The sequence below is a fragment of the Mus caroli genome, chromosome 16 (assembly GCF_900094665.2).
Source record: "Mus caroli chromosome 16, CAROLI_EIJ_v1.1, whole genome shotgun sequence".
NCBI classification, from domain to species: domain Eukaryota; kingdom Metazoa; phylum Chordata; class Mammalia; order Rodentia; family Muridae; genus Mus; species Mus caroli.
In genome coordinates, this window is record NC_034585.1 from 22290409 (window position 1) to 22310753 (window position 20345).

A 20345-nucleotide genomic window follows, 5' to 3' on the forward strand; every position below is an offset into this window, starting at 1 on the left:
ATAAGCCACCGTGTGAGGTTTGGAAAATTATTGAGTATCATGAAGTCATATCTTCTTATCTGTGGCATGAGGTAACAAATATGACCTCTTGTAGTGGTGCTAAAAGATTGGAAATGTAGAGTATATCAAATATGGTACATGGAAAGTGCCCAAGGAATATTGGGTATTTATCACCATCGCCACGTTTGCTTCCTGTCTCTGGCATCTAGAGCATTGAATACATCATTCTTACTCAGTATGATAGTGAAGGGACATAAAAGACACTTTCTGTCCCAGAAGATGCTTATGCTGGCTCAATGACTCCCAACAGTTAAAGAAACGAAGAACATGAATTGTAATTTGGGGGTCTCTTTCTATGGTGTGTCTTTTTCAATAAGAAGAAAATGTCTGTCCTTTCTGGGCACTCAAGATGTCGAAATGAGCTTGTGGTGGGTCCTCAGAAGCAAAACTCTGGATTTCCCTGGGTCTTCTGGTAGAAGTTGTGATCAACTTTTCTGACAATACAGGAGTCAAAAAGTTGTATATCATCTCTGTGAAGGGAATCAAGAGAAGGTTGAAGAGACTTCCTGCTGCTGGGGCAGGTGACATGGTGATGGCATGGCAAACCAGAACTAAGAGAAAAGGTTCACCGAGCAGTGATAATTCCACAACAAAAGTCATATTGAAGAAAAGATGGGTTGTTTATTTTGAAGGAAACACAGGGGTCATAGTCAACACTAAAGGCAAGAAGAAAAGTTCTGCTCTCACAGATCTGATATTGCTGTCTCCTGAGAGGCTCTGCCAGTGCCTGGCAAATACAGAAGTGGATGCTCACAGTCAGCCATTGGATGGAGCACAGGGTCCCCTGTGAAGGAGCTAGAGAAAAGACCCAAGGAGCTGAAGGGGTTTGCAGCCATATAGGAGGACCAACAATATGAACTAACCAGTAACCCCAGAGCTCCCTGGGACTAAAACACCAAAAACAAAACAAAACAAAACAAAACAAAACAAAAACAAACAAACAAAAAAAACCATGGTGGGACTTGTGTCTCTAGCATATATATATATAGCATAGGATGGCCTAGTCAGTCATCAATGGGAGGAGAGGCCCTTTGTCTTGGGAAGGTTCTATGCCCCACTACAGGGGAATGCCAGGGCCAGGAAGTGGGAGTGGGTGGGTTGGGGAGCAGGGAGAAGGGAGAGGGGATAGGGGATTTTCGGAGAGGAAACTAGGAAAGGGGATAACATTTGAAATGTAAATGAAGAAAATATCTAATTAAAAAAATAAAGAAAGGTTCTGTTATCACAGGTCCAGTTGCAAATGTGTGTGCAGACTTGTGGCTCAGGATTGTATTCAATATAGACAGTACTGCATAATTCTCCAGTGTATTTGTCAAAAATATTTAATACAAAGCTTTGCCCAAAAGAGGGAGAAAAAGGAAAAAGGAAAAGAAGGAGGAGGAGAGGAGGAGGAGGCAGAGGAGGAGGCGGAGGAGGAAAGGAGAAGAGGAGGAGAAAGAGGGGAAAGAGGGGGAAGAGAGGGAAGAGGGGGAAGAGAGGGAAGAGAGAGAAAAGGAGGAGGAAGGGGATTGGGGAGGGGAAGAAGAAAACTATCATTCAACTCAGGCAGTTTGCAATATTAGTGTAGCACTTTAGAGTTTTAGAAAAAGTTGGTTTTAATTTTTTTTTATCACATTAGTATTTTATTACATCACAAACCAATCATCAAGAAGCTTTTCTTCTACCCACTTAACAGACAAAGAAGACGAGATTGTTAATAGTGAAATAAATCTATTCAATGTTGAACATCCAGTACAGAAAAGTGCTGGGACAGGAACTTGGGTCTTCTGCTTACTGTTCTTCGGCCTCTGAGAACAGGTTCAAGGCTAACCCAACCAGAATTTTGATGGTGATGATAGAACACAAGCTGTGAGGTGGCCTGGTTGCCTTGATTGCAAGCAATAAAACTAGGAGGCAGTCTCCAATAAACAATGTTTCTTATAGTAGACTATTAAAAGCTTACCGCCTGTGAAGTGAAATCTCTGTGAAGCTAGCAAGCAGCTCAGCCTTACTCTGTTTTGAGATCCTAATATTCCTAGCATGAGAAATGTGCCTTCATTGTGCTGGGTTTGCTTCACGAGAGTGAAATTGATCTGACCAGTCCCTGCTCTGATGATGGGAACAAGAAACCATGCCAGTCTCAACTCACGTCATTTAGGAACACTAGACACTGAAATATAATTCGATCAGTGCTCAGCTGGATAGAGCCTCTCTGGTCTCTGAAAAGGAAAGCACTTCTCACAATAATTCCACCTGCCCTCCTTGGTAAGTCCCTCTGATGACTTCTGCCGAGTAGATTGTAGATCACAAAACAGCCTGGCTGTACTCTGGCTCTAGCTCTTGAGCTACAGCTTAGCTTGGCTTAGCTTGCTTGGCCTTTTGTTCTTTTGCACCTTCCTCATCTTCTTTATAACTGTGGTCACACGTCTAAGTCAAAACTGATGTCATATATTAAGCATTGAGATACCACAGAAAGTAAATTCACTACCTTGGGAAAAATAAAGCAAACTGAAGGCCTCTATATTTTCTTATTCCTTTCTTCTTATCTGCTCTGGTTTCTCAAGGAACTCACAGACATTGGAGGCAGGCAGAAAAAAGTTTTCTAAGACGAATGAACGGTGTTTAAGAAGAGGAAGAGAATACAGTAAAGCTTGAAATGGGCAAAGGCAGGCGCCTCAGAGGCATCTGAGGAGACAAGTGGTCTCTCCTTAACTGGTTGAACAAGAAGAGGGTCTGAAACATGAGGATAGCCTATAGAAAGGAACCAAAAGAAAGAAAATCTAAGCTTTATTTTTCCAGACCTCAGAAATGAAGATAACACGTAGCTTATGAGGCTGCTGTGAGTGTCAGCAATGGTGAATGTCAACATTCCGGCACACAGCATATAATCAATTAATAACCAGTAGTTATGGCAAGCCCATTCCTGTACCCATTCTGTTTCCTTTATTTGGATAAAGAAGAGAAGAGATTATCCTTGGATTTTCCAAAAGGTTTAACAAAATTATTTATTACATTATATGTAGGAGTGTTTTGCCCAAGTGTATGCCTGTGCATCATGCGCATGCTTGTTGCCTGAGGATGCCAGGAGAGGGCAATAGGTCCCTAGGAACTGGAGTTACAGATAACTGGGTGGCCACGTGGGTGCTAGGAATTGAACTTGGGTTCTCTGGAAGAGCAGTCAGTGCCCTTAACCACTGAGTTATTTCTCCAGGCTCTGTCATTGGATTTTTTTTAAACCTTTCCAGAAATGAGATGCAAAAATGCTTTACAGTCTCCTAAGGGAACTTCAAAATGCAACCTCTTCTCCATATGTTTTCCTGATGCTGGCCAAGCCTCAGCATGCCTTGACTCACAAAGCATCCATTGCGGGCAGCTATCAGTTTCACTGACATACACTACCCTTGTATGAACTGCCTGTCTGGGCTAAGTTTACACATGGGTTTAGTTTGTCTTTTGTACTAGATTGATAATTCCTCAAATAAAATGGTGTCATTAGACTTAAGAGTAAGAATCTGAGATTTCAGTATTGGCTCAGGTACCCATTGACCATCTGACATTAGTTGACCAGCCATCACTAAAGCATGTATGAAATACTGAACATGATAATGAGACTTCTTGGAACTTTTATGTTTTTTTTTTTTTTAAACAGTCATTGTCTATGGCTGCACTTTGCAAACTGTGAAACACTAAAGTAGAGATTTCATATTACATTTGATTTTGGTAATTTGTATTAATCAGGATTCTGTTGATTTCAGTTACAGTAAGTGTCCTGTGCCAGCTTGGCTATATGAAAAGCCTTTTGGGCAACATGTATCAAATAAGAAGTCAGAAGTATGCTTCTTTGCCAGCAGGTTTTCTTCTGCATTGACTGCTTTATTAAACACGCCCCCTTTCCCAGGGTCTTGCAGCAGTCTCAGGCTTAGGGTATCAGTTTGATAAACATAATAAAAAAATGTGTGTGTTTGCCAAAGTAACTTTGATAAATGTCTTATAATTAACTCTCCGTGGGCTGAACTCTGTCTGTTGGCTATGTAGCTATGAGGCTATGTGTATGTGCTAATAAGCCAGCCTGGATCCACACCATTGTTAAAGGCCAAAAGATCAAAGTCATTCCCTCTTAAACCACATGGATTGAGAATGGATGGAATGGTTTCCTAAAGGAAAAGTGAGATACTATTTCCAGAATGTGCTGGCAAGATCCAAACTGTTTCCCCTACCTTGGCAGCCCTGTCAATCAAAAGTTGAAGAGCTTAAAACAGAATTAAGAATGTAGCTCTGTGGTAGAATGCTTGCCAAGAATGAATGAGACCCTGGGTTCAGTTTCCCATTACTACCAAAACAGTAAGTTTAGGGTCTGGGGAGATAGCTCTTAGAAAGTTGCCTTCTGATCAGGAGTGGAGACATGAGTTAAATGCTCAGAACATATGACTAAAGCTGGCCATGGTCATGAGTACCTATAACCCAGCCATGTGAGGTAGGTGGAGATAGATAGATAGATCCATGAAAGTCATTGGCCAACCAACCTAGCCAAACTATGAACTTCAGGGTCAATGTCTCAGAAAGTAAATGTGCAATATGATGGGGGATGACATCCAATATTGATCTCAGACCTCCTTATGTGTGTGCCCATATGTGCACAGGTATCATCTCATACTTGCGCATATACTTCTCACATATATGACCCCATGTACACATATACCAAGCTTGAAAATTTAGATACTCTATGTGTCTATTGGTGGGGGGGCACATAGTGGGACAGGGCTGCTATGTATTGGGGCGATCTGTGCCCTGTGTGGCTTGCCAATGACTCAACCAGAGATCTAAAAGAAGAAAAAGTGTTGTAATTTCCAAAGCAGGGATATTCATTGGGCATCTATTGGGAGTCCAACTAATGTTGAATTGCTTTGATGTTGTTGATTTCAAACTGGCTGCAAAATTTCTTATCCTGGCATTGATGAGCAAGAGGAACAGAGAACTTTCTGAGACCATATTTTTAAACAAAGTCTTTTTAAAAATAAAACATGCATTCATTTGAATACCTGTTTAGCAGCGGGAGGGCCTGTCAAGGGTTCATCCAGGGACACGCAATGGAGCCAGGCAGCCGGGAGCCGGAAGGGGCAGAGCCCGCAGCCACAGGAGAACATTGTCTGCTGCCAGCTGGGCTGCTCTCTTCTCCCACAGGCCTCAGGCACCAGGTTCCCTGAATTTTAGTATCTTTTCCGGGGGGCATCTTCGGGGGTGGTGAGTTCTCATCTGAGTCCCCTGCTGGAGCCCGAGTCTTAGCTCTGCTTTTTGTGGCAGAATCCAGGGAGAAGTTTGGGGGGAGTCTCAGAAATGGATCCTGCCTGAACTGGCTGTGAGAAGATGGTTGGGGCTGAGGAACAATGTGCCTTCAAGCTCCTTAGTGCCTGTCCCTACCTTCTTAACAGGCTTCTAACTAACTTTTTCTCTTTTCTCTTTCCTCCGCTCGCCTCCTTCCAGAACGAATGTTCCTGAGGACAGCATTTTTAACCTTACTATTAACAAAGTCTTGGTTGAGGCATAGACACATAAAGATAAGTGAAGTGCAATTTCTGTCTTTAAGATTCCACTGTGTCAAACCAAGAGAGGCAGTGCTGGTGCCTCCCCACCCCCCACCATGGGCTCATCTGCTGAAGTGTTTCGAGCAAGGGACCTTCTTGGTGTTCCTAGATTTTCTGGAGAAGATTTTTTATTTGATTTAGATCTTCAGGACCACGAACTGGAAACAAAACAAAACAAACAAAAAACAAAACAAAACAAAACAAAACACAAAACAAAACAAAACAACACAGGTGAATCTGTCAGACAGGAAAGGATATGAGCAAAGCCACACAGTGGGCTCAGACCTGTGTCCTATGTGCTAATAGATTGGGGTCCCACACTCAGAGTTGGGTTGCTTGGATACCACCAGATACATAAAGTTCCCAAAGAGCATGTTAGAAGTGGGTAGAAGGTGGCCATATACAGGCCTGCTAAGGATGAACGAAACCCAAGGCCTTTTAAGGAGAGAGGAGGCAGAGAGCAAATCAAAGCAATAACTCTTCTACATTCCCAATGGCCATGAAGTGACAGCAACTCCTTTAACGCTGAATCCAGTGGCCCTTTAAATTTTGAGTCCTTTAGAATGCTGTGCAGCATAGAGACAGTCTAGTCTCTCTAAAAGGCTAAATTAGATTCTTTGTACTTTGTTCTGGAATATTGACAAATGCATAATCGGTTTTAGAAAGAGTTTCATCCCTACTGAATTAAGATAATGTTTATGTTAAAGTCGCAGAACTTCAGTGTTTGGACTGCTGTGTTCCCGAGAAGGAGCATTTTCATTTGACTTTCAGTGGCTCCTGCAGATCCGTGTACTTTCCCATCTCCTATTGCCTGTATTCCGTTCATGGTCCTTCCTCCCTCCTCCTCTCCGGACTGAGTCTGGCTCACTGAGCTCCAATGTGTCTCTTCTCTGGAACTTTGCATCTAGAGGATGTAGGGCATTGGGAACTCTGAGGCAGAGACTAGGAACTAGGGTGTTGGTCTTGGCTTCCCATAAAGAACTCTCAGAAGTCTTTATTTTCTCATTGGGAAAATGGGGATAATGACCCTTACTTATGCAGATGTTATGAAAACCAAAGACATGCGTTGATGTAAACACGCTTTGTAATTTAAGCAGTAACTGTTTTCTTAACCCATGCGTGGTGTAACTGCTGTCCCATCCTTGCTTTCCTATGCATCTATCCACTCACTGGTTTCTCTTTCTCTTTTCTTTTTCTCCCCCAGCTCTCTCTCCCTTCCTCCCTATCCACTTTTCTTCTGCTGGAAAATAAGCTTTTCTGAAGGACTCAGAAGACCATATGCATAGTACAATTCTAGAGAAGGGTCACTGCTCATAGATAAAATGCTCTAAATAGGGTATCCTCTAACCTTTGTTAATACAGGGGGCCTTGTTGAAGCATATGTAATTCTGCTATCTGCACATATTGGTTCTTTTCCATCTTTAATATTCAAGTTCTATCCTGCACATAAAAGACTATTGATCACTAGCCTTGAATTGGTGCCTTTGCACTATTGTTGAGTCCCAGACCCGGATGTCAGGCTCTTGTTTTGTCTTTGATTGGACAACATTAGATACACACTTGGAAGAATATTTTTCAGCCAGAGATTTTCTGATGAAGAATGGTTTTGGGATATTCAGATTTCCAAGAAAATAAGCTAAGAACTGACAAACTTACAGTGTAGGCCTTAAGAGTATTAGTTCCTTACTCTTTCTTTCCCTCTCTCTTCCTCCTCCATTTCTCCCTCTTTCCCTCTATCACCTGCCCCATTTTGATTTTTCAAGACAGAGTTTCTCAGAGTTGCCCTGGCTGTTCTGGAATTCTCTTTGTAGACCACACTAGCCTCAAACTCACAGAGATATGCCTGGCTCAGCCTCCTTGAGTGCTGGGATTAAAGATATTCCCCACATCTCCTGGCTCAAAATCTCTTAAAACGAGGGCATCTAAGCTAGACTTGAAAGTAGTCGTGAGGAAGTGACAGGGAGTAGGCATAATATGTTTCTTCTTTACTCTCTACTTCCCATTCCGATAATTGCTGAAATTGCACAGCATCTGGGAAATGTAGTTCAAAATGCTGTTTGTTTTGTAAGCTTCACTGTCTTCATGTACACAGTGGGAACAAATTAGGTCTGATTCTTAGAGTTTTTAAGGAGGGAAGCGAGGTATCTCATGGATGTACTGAGGCAAAGAGCCTGACCCTGTTAGGCTTACAAAGTGATAGTCTAAATCTATGATGGCATGAAGCCAACCCTCTCTACTCTGTTTGTTGTTAGATAGTTCTGGTATAGAACTTTCTGTCTTGTGAGGACAGAAATACAACTTCCACCTATGAGGGCCCTGAGCCAGGAAGAGGTGTGTTCCTGTTTCCTTGGCTTCTCATTCAGTCCCCTAGTGAGGAGAGACAGCAGAGGGCCACTGTGGTCAGGGAGTGGAGGAGCCAGACAAGGCTCTGTGGTTATGCACTTATTTATTTCCTTATTTATTACTTTTGCAGCTAACATTTTTACAATCATGTTATTTTGTGGTTTCTTTGCAAAATGCATTGTGAGCCAAGTTTGCTTCAAATGTGCTCTGAGTTGGAAGGTTGCATAGGGGAGCCAGTGAGAGTGGAGGGAAGGGCTGGAGAGCAATTTCAAAACATTATATAATTGGTATTTCTGTTAATGTGCCTTTCTTTGTACTTAGGATATGCAAGGCAGATGGAGAAATGACAATGGTGGGCGATATACAGGCTCTAACACATAGTGACATAAGTAGACCCTGCAACCTCAGAAATGGAGTGCAAAATGGCTAGCGTGGGGACAACCCAGGAGAAGGAATTCTTTTTGTGTGACAAGTCCCTAGCGCCTACACTACATCTTTTTAAAGAGTTTGGAAGAGACTAGAGACTTATTGTTGAGAGAGAAGTGATGGGTAATGAATCAATTTGCAAATATTATTTGGGAGTTTATTGCAAACTAGGCTTAGAAAATTTTAATAAACACAAAAATCTAGTTTTTATAGGTTAGTGGAAAGGAGTCCCCAGAGAAGCTCTACAATAGTTGCCTTACTCCAAACTCTGGATTCTTTTGTCATCCCAACTCCCAGGCACTGGAAGATTCTCCTTGTTGTTGGTGAAGTCCATTTTAACAACATTCAAGTTTATTCTTGTACTATTCCATCTGGTGGCTCCCCAAACCATTTTCCTTTTTTTTATATTAAATTCTTCTTGTAAATGTTTATATAAAAAGGTTCTTGCAACGGCAGGATCCTGTATTGGTAGACTGGCATAGAGCAAAGTCTTGATGTGTTTTATGCTGTTTATGAACAATTTGGTTAAGTGGATTCCCTCCCAGCTCATTAAAAACAATCCTTTCATTTTAATAACACCATCACAAACTAAATAGCATCAGGCGAAAGCATAAGCTTGCAGTGTACGGCCTGAGTGGCAATATCTGAACCACTTTGCTCCTGAGCTGTTGATGTCTCATGCAAAAACTGGTGTTTCTAGCTAATGGCTGGCATACAGCTTGCATTTAAAGGCTCCTCTCTCCAGGCAGGACAATGATCTTCAGTATTTTCTGGGTCATCTGGACAAATAAGAGATTTGCTATCTAGACCAGGAGATCAAGATATGGTTCCCAGACAGAGAGCAGCTCATTTTTGTCATCCACCCCAAAGCACAGTCTGTTTTTTTTTTTTTTTNTTTTCTGCCCTCCATCTTGGGCATGTTCATCCTTTCCCAGAGCTTTGCATGATGCCTCTCAGAGGTGATATAATAAAATCTTTTTCTGTAACTTTATATTCTCTCCCAAGCCCCATTTTGTACTTTCAGGTCTTCTAGATCCTTTAAACAAAATTTGTACCTCAATCTTAATTCAGCAGGATGAAAGCTACCCAAATTCTCTTCTGGACTTGGATCCAGTGTTGGATCCAAGAATGGAGTCTTATATTATCACTCAAATCTACATCATTCTCCCAGACATGTACAAAAATCTGTTCTCTGTGTTCCACCATTTCCTATACTCCCCCAATATAGTTCACTGTCAAATGTTGCTGCTTTTAATGCCTCACGATGATTTCCTGTATACATCCCAGCTATCATTACCGCTTCTTTAGATGCTACACATTCATTGACCTATGTGCTCATTTACTCAGCTCCTACATTGACTAGAGATCTAAAGAATTTGCACTTTTTTTTCATAAGAAAAGAAGCATGCCAAAGAGTTTACTGATAAACTACCACTTTGAGTGTCACCATAGTGAAGAAAATGAAGGGAAGTCTCAGTTCTCTTTCTTTTCTGACTCTCAAAAGATCTTACTACATGATGCTGATGGTTTGGATGATGTTATCTTTCTTCTCAGATTCAATCAGTATCCTTCAATGATATCTACTAACAGATATCATCTATTTTTAGATTGAGTCACAAAACAACACTTTGGTCAATGATAGTATGTGGATACTACGGAAGCTCTCTAAGTGTATGTCACCTAGTGACCTCGTCGCTGTTTTGGTTTGATGAGCATACACCTTGTTTTTCCTGCAATGATAAAGTTATCTAATGATGCTTGTAGGGGTGGATCCCTGGCATTGGTGACACTCAATTGTATTCATTCTTCTTCTATAATCAGTGGGACAACTTTCCTTGGAATGATGCTATTTATTGTCTCCATATTCTGAGATAGCTCTCCTTTTCTGTAGTTCTCTTTTCTCACCTCACAATACTTAGCTGTACTTTATTTGGTTAGTGAGGAGGCATCCTGACTAATACAAATGTCAACACTGCTGGGGATATTTTTCTATACCACATAGAAGGGTTTCTTAACACATCTATTGGCTTGTTCTCTGACCCCTGCTTCCAACTATCAAGTAACTGTTTATTCTTCATACCTCTGGAAGAACATCACAAAAGTCAATATCGAGTCAACTGTCAACGGACTTTTGATTTCTGTGACTTTAGACTTGTTTGATCCAAAGTGAGGACGAGAAGAACTCTTCTTTGAAGTGGATCCTCTGCTTTCTTTAATACACAATAATGAATATGATCGAGCTGTATGTTCCTCGTTGCTCTTGAAGATGCAGTCCACAGACTACTATTCACCTGGGCTCCCTGGTTAGATATGATGGTTTCATAGAGACATTTATTATGTGATCTGGAATGACAGAGCAGAGTAATATAAAGTGTTCCATAAGAAGGACCACTTCCCTAGTCCTTCATGCTCTTTGTCCAGGTTGTAAAGAGCATTGGAAAGAGCAAAAAAAACCCAAAAAAACAACAACAAAAAAAAAACAAACAAAAAAACCCCCTGAGCTTTGTACATGCTGCAGCTAAACAGACAAGATAACGGGAACATCAGAAATCCAGGTTTCTCTTTATGTGTGTTTGTGTATGTGGTGCACATGCATACATCTGAGTGTGCAGGTACACCCTGCCCCCCCATGATCATGTGAAGGCCAGAGATCAATGTTGAGTGTCTTCCACAGTAGCTCTCAACTTTATTTTTTGAGACAGTCTCATCCTGAGCCTGGAGCTTACTGATTGGACTGAACTCATTGGTCCGTGGACTCTGAGGATTCACCCATTTGTAATTCCACAGCACTGAGGTTACAGATGTGTGCTGCAGGGCCCCATTTTTATATGGGCATTACAGATACTAACTCCAATCCTCACACTGACCTGGCAAGAACTTTACCACGTAAGTCATTTCCCAAGCCCTAGAAATCAGGTTCTGAACCTGTAGATTTCCATGTTAGGAAGGAAAATTCTTAGGGGTATGATGTCTTATTCAGCTGTGGTCTAATTCCTTTAGATTTATCGCTCTCTCACCTTACTCTTAAAAGTTAAAACAAAAAGCCAAATACACAGAATTCCTAGGAACGCCTGCTGTGGAGATGTCATTTTTCATCAGAAAACAGACCAAAGTGTTGAGCAACACCTGGCTACAGCTGGACCGAAAAAGAATCAATTCTGAGAAAGACAGCATATTCCCCGATGGGAAAGACAGGCATCAATGGGATATATTCAATAAAAGGTTTTGAGACGCAGATTCTCATTCATGGAGGGAGGGGTGAAGGAAGCCGTTTTTCCTCTTAAGGCTTGGCTCCGTCTGGAAGGATGCTATTTAGTGTAATCCAGAACTGATTACTTTGTTGATCGTGTTTCAAAACCCTTGCCCTTTAAACACGTTCCCAGAGTAACTTGAGTACAATTGTGGGGAATTGAATTTTTAAAAAGAGTTCTTGTTATATTTTGAGATTTGAGGGAGAGGATGGTCGGAGCGGGTGAATGGAAACCCGCCTGAGGACGCAAATGTCAAAAGGGATGGGGGTGGGGTCGGCAAAGGAAAGAAAGTCCCCAGAATACTGTGTTGGAAACTTGTGTTGTGACTCATCCTGCAGGACAAATAAAACCTCACCCATCACTCTGTCTTCCTTGTCTGTAGCAGAAGAGCAAACAGTGGGGCCCTGGAAAAACATCAACAACGTCTTGTAGCATCTGTAGGTGGGGAAGGTTTCCAAGCCACAGAGAGGGCTGCGAACACAGTTAGTTACTGGGGCTCCAGTTTTTTTTTCTCAGCCAAATAGGAAGAACCTCCAACTGACCTTGGAAAAACATACTCACAGAAGGAAAAAATATTGTAATCTCCCTCTGTGTGTTTGTAGTAAGAGATTAAAAAGAAAGAAAAAAAAAAGAAACAAATACATTGCTTTCCAGTTTTCCATGAAGAGAATGTTTTTGAATCACAGTGGTAGAGCCCTTAGTGTGGGGGCTGCAAAGGACTTAAGCTTAGCCACCTCTTAATGAATACAAGGTCACCTACACAGCACAGCTATATTCATATTAAAAAGCCTGAGGGGAAAGGCATTCTCACCACCGCTTTCAGCAGAGACTGCAATTAGCATTTTTATGAAGAACATAAACTCTGCGTATCAAAGATGCACTTTTATTGCTCTGAAACTGGCTTGAATAAGCATCCCGCAAACATTTGGCCCTTCTGCTTCTAGGAGGAGGCCAATTAAAACATGGTCTGTCTAACTGCCAGTCCCTACCCACCCTTCAGCGAGGCAGCAACAATACTGAGCTGGTGGCACTGGCGCCCTCCAAAGTGGCTTTTCAGCTATTGGGCACCTGGAAGGAAAATAATGATTTCTTGGCTCTCTTTGAAAAAACACAAATATAAAAAGAAAAATTAAAAAAAAAAACCCAAAAAACTCAAGGTTTATTTTGCTTGCTCCTCCTCACGCCAGTTAAGAACCGCATGGTTCCGACAGATGACTTCACTTGCTACCAATCACGTCAGCTGCTGTTTTGGTTCAGCCACACTGGGAGAAACAGGACTCAAGGGGAAAGAGGCACTGGACTCAGTGGTACCAGAGAGCTTTCTTATGCCGTGATGACCAGCCCGAAAGTGGCTTGTGCCAGCATGCACCACTCTGAGAGATAGAGAGTCTTCCTGTGGCCAACAAGTGTCACATACTGAGTTTTCTTCAAGTGCTACCTAATAATATAGACCTGCTATCGTGGAGAGTTGAGAGGACACAGTCTTGGCACTCTCGGCACCGGAAGCAACAGTGAGGGTTCAATTCATTAGCTCTACCATAAGAGGAATGAGTGAATGCAGTCTCTATTTTACAATAAGTAACCATGAGACAAGACTCAGGTTCATGACTCTGTTTTCCATTTCATAGCAGTGGCCCTGACAGGAATATAAACTGTGTTGATAAATGTTCTTGACTAAAGGATATATGTCATGACACCAGGAGGGAGATCTGCTGGATGACTTCAGGTACCAGGTCATATCTATCCCCCCACCTCCACTCTGTGTACCACTATCCCTTTCCTTTTAGATTCCTTATAGGCTTAAATGCATTTATGTGACTACTACAGTTGTGCCTCTTAGAACGAATCTTCCATGTTCCAGATAGAGAAGGAGACTGATCTCCAGGAAAAGGGTGGGTGGGATACTTAAAGGAGCAGCAATTTTGATGCTCCTTTGTGTATAAGAGGGCACACAAGAAGATAGCTAAGACGGAACAGTCTTGGAGTTGGGTTAGTAGTAACTTGTAGAGGTCAAAAGTTAAAGCTAGTGTTCTTCAGATTTTCTTTTTCCTTCCTTTAAGTTTCAGTGTCTGTAGATCCAGACATCATGTCTTCATAAAATAATGTCTATAGCAACAAGAAGAGGCATTTTTTAAAGGGCAAAAAGACTTCCCTTGTACCTCACTGTCTGTAATAGGCAAAAAAGAAAATCCTGAAAGAACAAAATTGCCATGGTTGATTAGAGCCATTGTCTACATTTGCTAGGACTGCTGTAACATGCATAACAAAACAAAGGCTTTTAATAACAGTTTCTTCTTTTGATTCCAGATGATAGGAGAGTGAGAGTCAGAGGCTGTTAAGGCTGACTTCTGAGACCCTTTGCATGCTTGTAAATGGCTGTTTTTTTCTGTCTCTTCATGTGGTCTTTCCTCCATGTATGTCTGTGTCTTAATCTCTCAATCTCAAATTGATACCAGTCCTATTGTATGAAAGCAAATCCTAGGGACCACATTCTACTACTCTGAGATAGTGGGGCCTAGAGTTTGATCTGGGTTTTAGAAAGTGAGATAACGATATAGTTCACTCTGTAATAGGGATCATGATCATTTCATTGACACTTGGACTATTGCTGCTTAGGCAACGTGGGTAACAAGAAAGATGGAAAGTGGGTGTCACATATTCCTACTGATGATGGTGATGTTTTGAAGACTAGCCTGTTGACATATCTTTATTTTCCTCACATGTGTCCCATTTGAAGTGAAAAATAACAGAAATGATTCAGAAAAACCAAACGATCAGGATATCTTATTAGCTAAATCTAGATGCAGCTCTTGACAAATGCTGCTATCTCTAGTGAGTCCATATTGTTTTGAGGCAAGACTTGCAAGTGAGTTTTGTTGATAAATGGTGTAATTTTATATTTTCAGGAAGGAAATTTCTTTGTTCACTGAGATGCTTTACATCTTATTGGAATACTTATGTTAAAGGTCATAGGCTACCAGGAGCCAAGGTAACAAGAGAAGGCTAAATTTCCTTGAGTCATGAGGATGAATTTGATGTGTAAGGAGAAAAAGCATGTGTGGGGGGCTAGGGAGGGGTAGAGTTTGATAACAGAAAAGGTTAAGAAATTAAAGACACTAGACCTTGAAAGAGAGGAGATACTATGATAATACTGGCTGGGGTTGGGGGAGATCAAAGGGTTCCCTGGAATCTGGTGCTCATTATGGACATTTTTTTTTCTGATGCTATGGAGTGTTCTCCTCATGAAGCCTCTTTTGAGCATCCATTCTATGCCACATATCTGTCTCCAGAGAATAGAGTGCTGGACATCTACTGGTGAGAAGAACGGGCAGATGGTCCATGAATGGAGGACATGCAACCCAAGCAGGATTGTAGAAAGAGGTGAGCTGTGATCAGTCTCTGCTCCTCCCTCCAGATACACACTGACACTGGAGTAGCCTGAATCTTTATGGAGTTGTTGCAAAGTAGATGTAGAATGTATGTTTGACTCAAATTTAGGACGATTTGAAGAAGCTAGGTGATCATAGATGTCATCTAAGTTACATATACATTATGACATCAATCCAAACCAATGCTAAGATTATAAGTAATTTAAAACCACTTTTCATATAATGTTCTTTATTTTCTAAGCTTTATATTCTTAGCACCATTGAATTTGGGAAAATATTTTATTTGATTAAATTTTGTTTGCTTTCTTAGGTTTGAGATAGGATCTTGCTCTGTACCTCAGGTTGTCCTTGAACTCAAAATCTTCCTGTGCCATCCTCTTGAGTAGCTTCAATTGTAGACACGTGCTTCTCATGTCTAACTTTTCTACCTTGCAGCCAGAATTGGTGGTACATATTTTTAAGTCTAGCACTTGGATGGTTGAGACTGGAAGATTGGAAGTTCAAGGCCAGCCTGGGCAGGACAATAAAACTTCTGAGTCAAAAGCCCAAAGAACAAAAATCCTGAAATAATTTTTAATTATCAGGATCATAGGTGCCTTTTATTCCATTTCTACCTATGATAACACCTTGCAAAACTATAGTGTAATATTAGCCAGGATAATCAACTTTTATAATCATCAAGGTAAGGACATTTCAGGCCCACAAGGACTCCCAGTGTTGCCCTTACATCCACACCTATTTGCATCCCATTGCATCCCCCCAAGCTCTGGTGACTACTACTTTGTACTCTATTTCTGAAACTATATCTCATCAAGGATATTGCATCACCAAAGCAGTGGGTTGGAGCTTCTGGGTAAGATGGTAACTAAGAAGTGTCACCACTAAGACTCAGTAAAAGAAAACAGTCAATGATAACAGACATTAAGCTGTTTCTCTGCAAGAGACAAGAGTTGTAAATGAACTTCTAAGCCAGGGTAGATTTCTATGAGAAAGCAAACAGGAACACTAATAATTGGTACCTGCTGTAAGCTTTCTTGAAATCAGTGCTCCTCTAGCTCCATCAAGCTGCATGGGGGTGAGAAGGAAAAATTGCATATAGAGGGCTGCCTCTCACATACACCAGACATGCAGGATCAGAGGAAACCAAGGCAGAGTCCAGCTGAATGAGAGAACTACTAGGAATAGACTTTTGACCTCCCTACTCCCCACGCCAAAAATGAGTGGTACACAGACCAATGGTTCCCATGGCCCCTTTCCCACTGCATCGTCAAGTAGAACATTACAGAGCCCGAGGGTTCTGGAGAAATGCACCTTTCAATTCAGCAGAGCTGTGATATAAGTATTATTTCTTTTATGTCTTATTTTCTATTGTTTAATCTCTACTCACATATATGTCTCATTGTGGTTTTTCTTTTGTTTACATGTTGCTCAGCTAAGTTTTAAGGGATGGCCTGTATGTTTCTCCTCCCAACCTGTCAAGCACTCTCTACTATACTTTACATCCATAGCTCATGCTCTTTCCATCTTCTTCGTATGTCCTTTCCTCACTGTTGAATCCATACTGCCTCCTCTTTTTAGTTCTTAATTATAACTATCCATAATTTTAATAGTCTCTGAAGTTCTGTGGACTCCCATAGTACCTCAGCTTTTCCCTCCAAGCTACTTCTTCTATGTAGATTTTTCCTTTAAAAGACAATAAGGTAATAAGCCCTTAGCCTTATATATTCTCCTTCCCTCCCATGCCTAACCTTAGTAACTAAAAAGCTCTCTATATACACACCATCTTTGTGTATCTTCTCAAATGGTTACTGAAGTCAAGGAGGCCACTGTAGCTAATGGGCTACTATGACATTTGCCTAGTGGTAATCCAGCAGCTGGGGTTGCTTTTGCAGTGAGTATTACACTCATGGGATAATGTAGAGGAAGCAGTAGACACTTTAAGCCTCTGGACTGAGGGACTATTTTCTGACTAGCACATATACTTCAACTCTGCCGTATTCAAGTCCCACCTAAAATTGAATGAATATAGCTAATCAAAAACATACGCAACAAGTAGCGCCAGATGCATAAGTCCTAATAAAGTAATACAAGAAACATGAAAAATCAAGGCAATTTCTCTTCAAAGTACTAATTTTGCAGTAATGGAATCTGCTGAGAGTGAGCTAGATGAAATTCCAGGCTAACTAAAAGAAAATAAAAGTAAAGAAATCAGATTTTAAATGCTTAGAAAGGAATCAATGAAAAACTTTGTGGTAGAGATAGCTCTGTGCTTAAGAGCATTTGCTGTTCTTCCAGTGGACTTAAGCTCAGTTCCTGGCATTCATAACCACCTGTAACTTTAAGTCCAAGGGATCTAACAACCTCTCTGTCCTCTGTGGATACTTGCACATATGTGGCCTCTCTCTCTCTCTCTCTCTCTCATACACACACACACACACACACAAGGAAAAAAAGTAAAAATATAAGCTCCTGTACTACAACACAAGCAAACAGTTGAATCAAATAAGTAACACAATTCAAGGTATGAAAGAGGAATTCAATAGAGATGGGGAATCTAAACAAAAACAAATATGAACTACCGGAAGTGAAAAAACACAATTATGTCTGTGGGGCGGTGGACCATGCCACCAGACAGAAAACATGGCAAGGTTGAGAGGATTCAGGTACCCTGCAAATTCTCATAGTTGACAATGTAGGCATTTGAATCTACTCCTGACCAGGTTCCTGGAACACATGACCATGACACTCCTTGGAGAGGACTATGACAGTCATGTACAGACAATATCTAAAGCACCTTCACATGCAGATGAGGCATCCCTAACATCCCAGACCAAGCCAGTAGAAAGCATCTGTCTTTGAATCCCACCACACCCCAAAATGTTTATAAGATCCTATCCACAAGGAATAAAGTGCACGAGTTATTTTACCAAAGATCATCTGAGAATGCTTGTCTTATTGACCTGTAATACTCCTGGGAAGTGTTTTCTCTCCTGAAGCTTTCATTGCTAGAAGCTGCTTGAGTCTACTGCAACCATATCCTGCTCAGTAGCCCTGACCTTGGTACTCGAAGGAATTCTTCAGAACAAAGTGAAAAAGAATCTATCCATGAGGCCAGAAGAAAGATGACCCCAGAGTGTAATAACAGTTAGGCAAGTGATGAGGAGTCAAGCAACAAATGATGCTAAGAGAAGGAGAAGAATCAGCACACACCTTCAACAATGGCTCTCAATACTAACTGCCTGAATTTTCTAAGCGAAACAGGTTTTGAATCAAAATTAGAACTAATGAAGATGGTAGCTCCATACGGAATAGGAGAACAATTTCTCAAGTGAGGATTAGAAGTCTCAATGGGCACACATCAAACACAGGTGCATCCAAGTTCATAAATCAAATACTACTAGATGTAAAATCACAGATTATTCCAACACAATAGTAATGAATAACTTCCACACCAGACTCTCATCAACTGTCAGGTCATCCAGATTAACACCAAACAGGAAAATATCTGAATTAAATTACACTGTAGATCAAATGGACTTAGGAGACACCTCCAAAATATTCCATCCAAAATCTTGAAGAGTACAAAATCTTCCCAGCAGCCTAAATGACTTTCTTTAAAATAGATTACATATTAGGACACACAAAGAGTCTCAACAAGCATAACAAAGAAAGCACTGTGTTTCTTGGGGGTTTCTTTGATACAGTTCTTTGTGTTCTACCTGATCACAAGGGAATAATATTATAAGCCAACAGCAAGGGAAAATGTAGAACATAAATAAACCATGGAGGTCAAACTGAACACAATTGAATAGATCATTGAAAAAAATCAAGGTTGAAATAAAAAAAATCCATAGATTCAAAAATGACAACACAACACACAAACCCTGTGAGGTTCAGTAAACAACCTTAGGAGAGAAGTGTATAGCAACCTTTTTGGGGATGGAACAGCCCTTTCACAGGGGTCACCTAAAACCATAGATAGGTACATTACAATTCATAACACTATCAAAATCACAGTTATAAAGTAACGTTGAAAATAATGTTATGGTTGGTGGTCTCTGCAGCATGAAGAATGGAATTAAAGGGAATTAGGAAGGCTAAGAATTCCGAGTATACATTAAGAAATCAGAGTGTTTGTTAGAAATAACTTCAGGATACAACTTAGGGTCTTGGAGCAATAAGAACAAGGCAAGTTTCAAATTAGTTAGGAAGAAATTGTTAAGATTGTGGCAGAAATAAATGAATTGGGGAGAACAAAACAAAACAAAGGAATGAAAAGAATCAACAAAACAAAGGTGTTTCTTTGAAAGGATGAACAAGATTGTTAAACCCTTAGCCAAAGTAATCAAAAGAAAGGAAGAAAAGATTCAAGCAAATAAAATTAGAGATAAAAGAGGAGCTATTATGACAGCTACAAAATAAAGTTTTAAAAATCATTAGATCATGCCTTTAAAACATATACTACACTAAACTGGAAAATCTAAACAAAATGTGTAAGATTCTAGATGCATACAACCTATCAAAACTAATATAAACAATTTAAGCAGGCGTGTGATGAGTAGTAAGATTAAAGCTATAATTACAGCTCTCTCAGCTAAAATGTCCAGACCCACATGGATTCATTGGTGAATTTTACCAGACCTTCAAAGAAGATTTAGTGTTGATGTTTCTCCAAGTATCCCACAAAGTATCCCACAAGTATCCCACAAAGCAGGACATGCTTCTAAGCTATTTTTATGAAGTTGGTATTATCCTGATAAATAACTAACATAAAAGCAAAGTTACAGATCAATCTTCCTTATGAACAGAAAAGCTAAGATGCTCTATAAAATACTTGCAAACCAAATTCAAGAGCACACCAAAAATATCGTCTGACTTGTTCAAATTGGCTTTATTCTAGAGATTCAGGAATGGTTAAATATATACACATCAATAAATGGTACATAAATTATATCAATGGACCAAAGGACCAGGAATCACATAATCACCTACACAAATATAGAAAAGTCTTTCAACAAAATCCACATACATTCACAATAAAAGGCCTGAAGACATTCGGAACAGAAGACACGTATCTCAATATAATAAAGTTTACATATGAAAATCTTCCAGCCAATATTATGTTACATGGAGAAAAATGTCAAGGCATTTCTACTAGAATCAGGAATAAGACCAAGTGACACTTTCCTCATGCCTTTTCACTGTGGAACTTAAAGCCCTTGCTAGCACAATAAGCTGACAAGAAAATAAAAGACAACAGGAAATTTCTTACTTGATGATGATGTGATTCAATGTAATTCCTACGGAGTCCACCA

General features: G+C 40.5%; 1 pseudogene; it reads left to right on the plus strand.

The window, feature by feature from the left end:
• The first annotated feature begins 409 nt into the window (after positions 1-409).
• LOC110312038 lies at positions 410-1356 on the plus strand (annotated as a pseudogene).
• The last annotated feature ends 18989 nt before the right edge of the window (positions 1357-20345 follow it).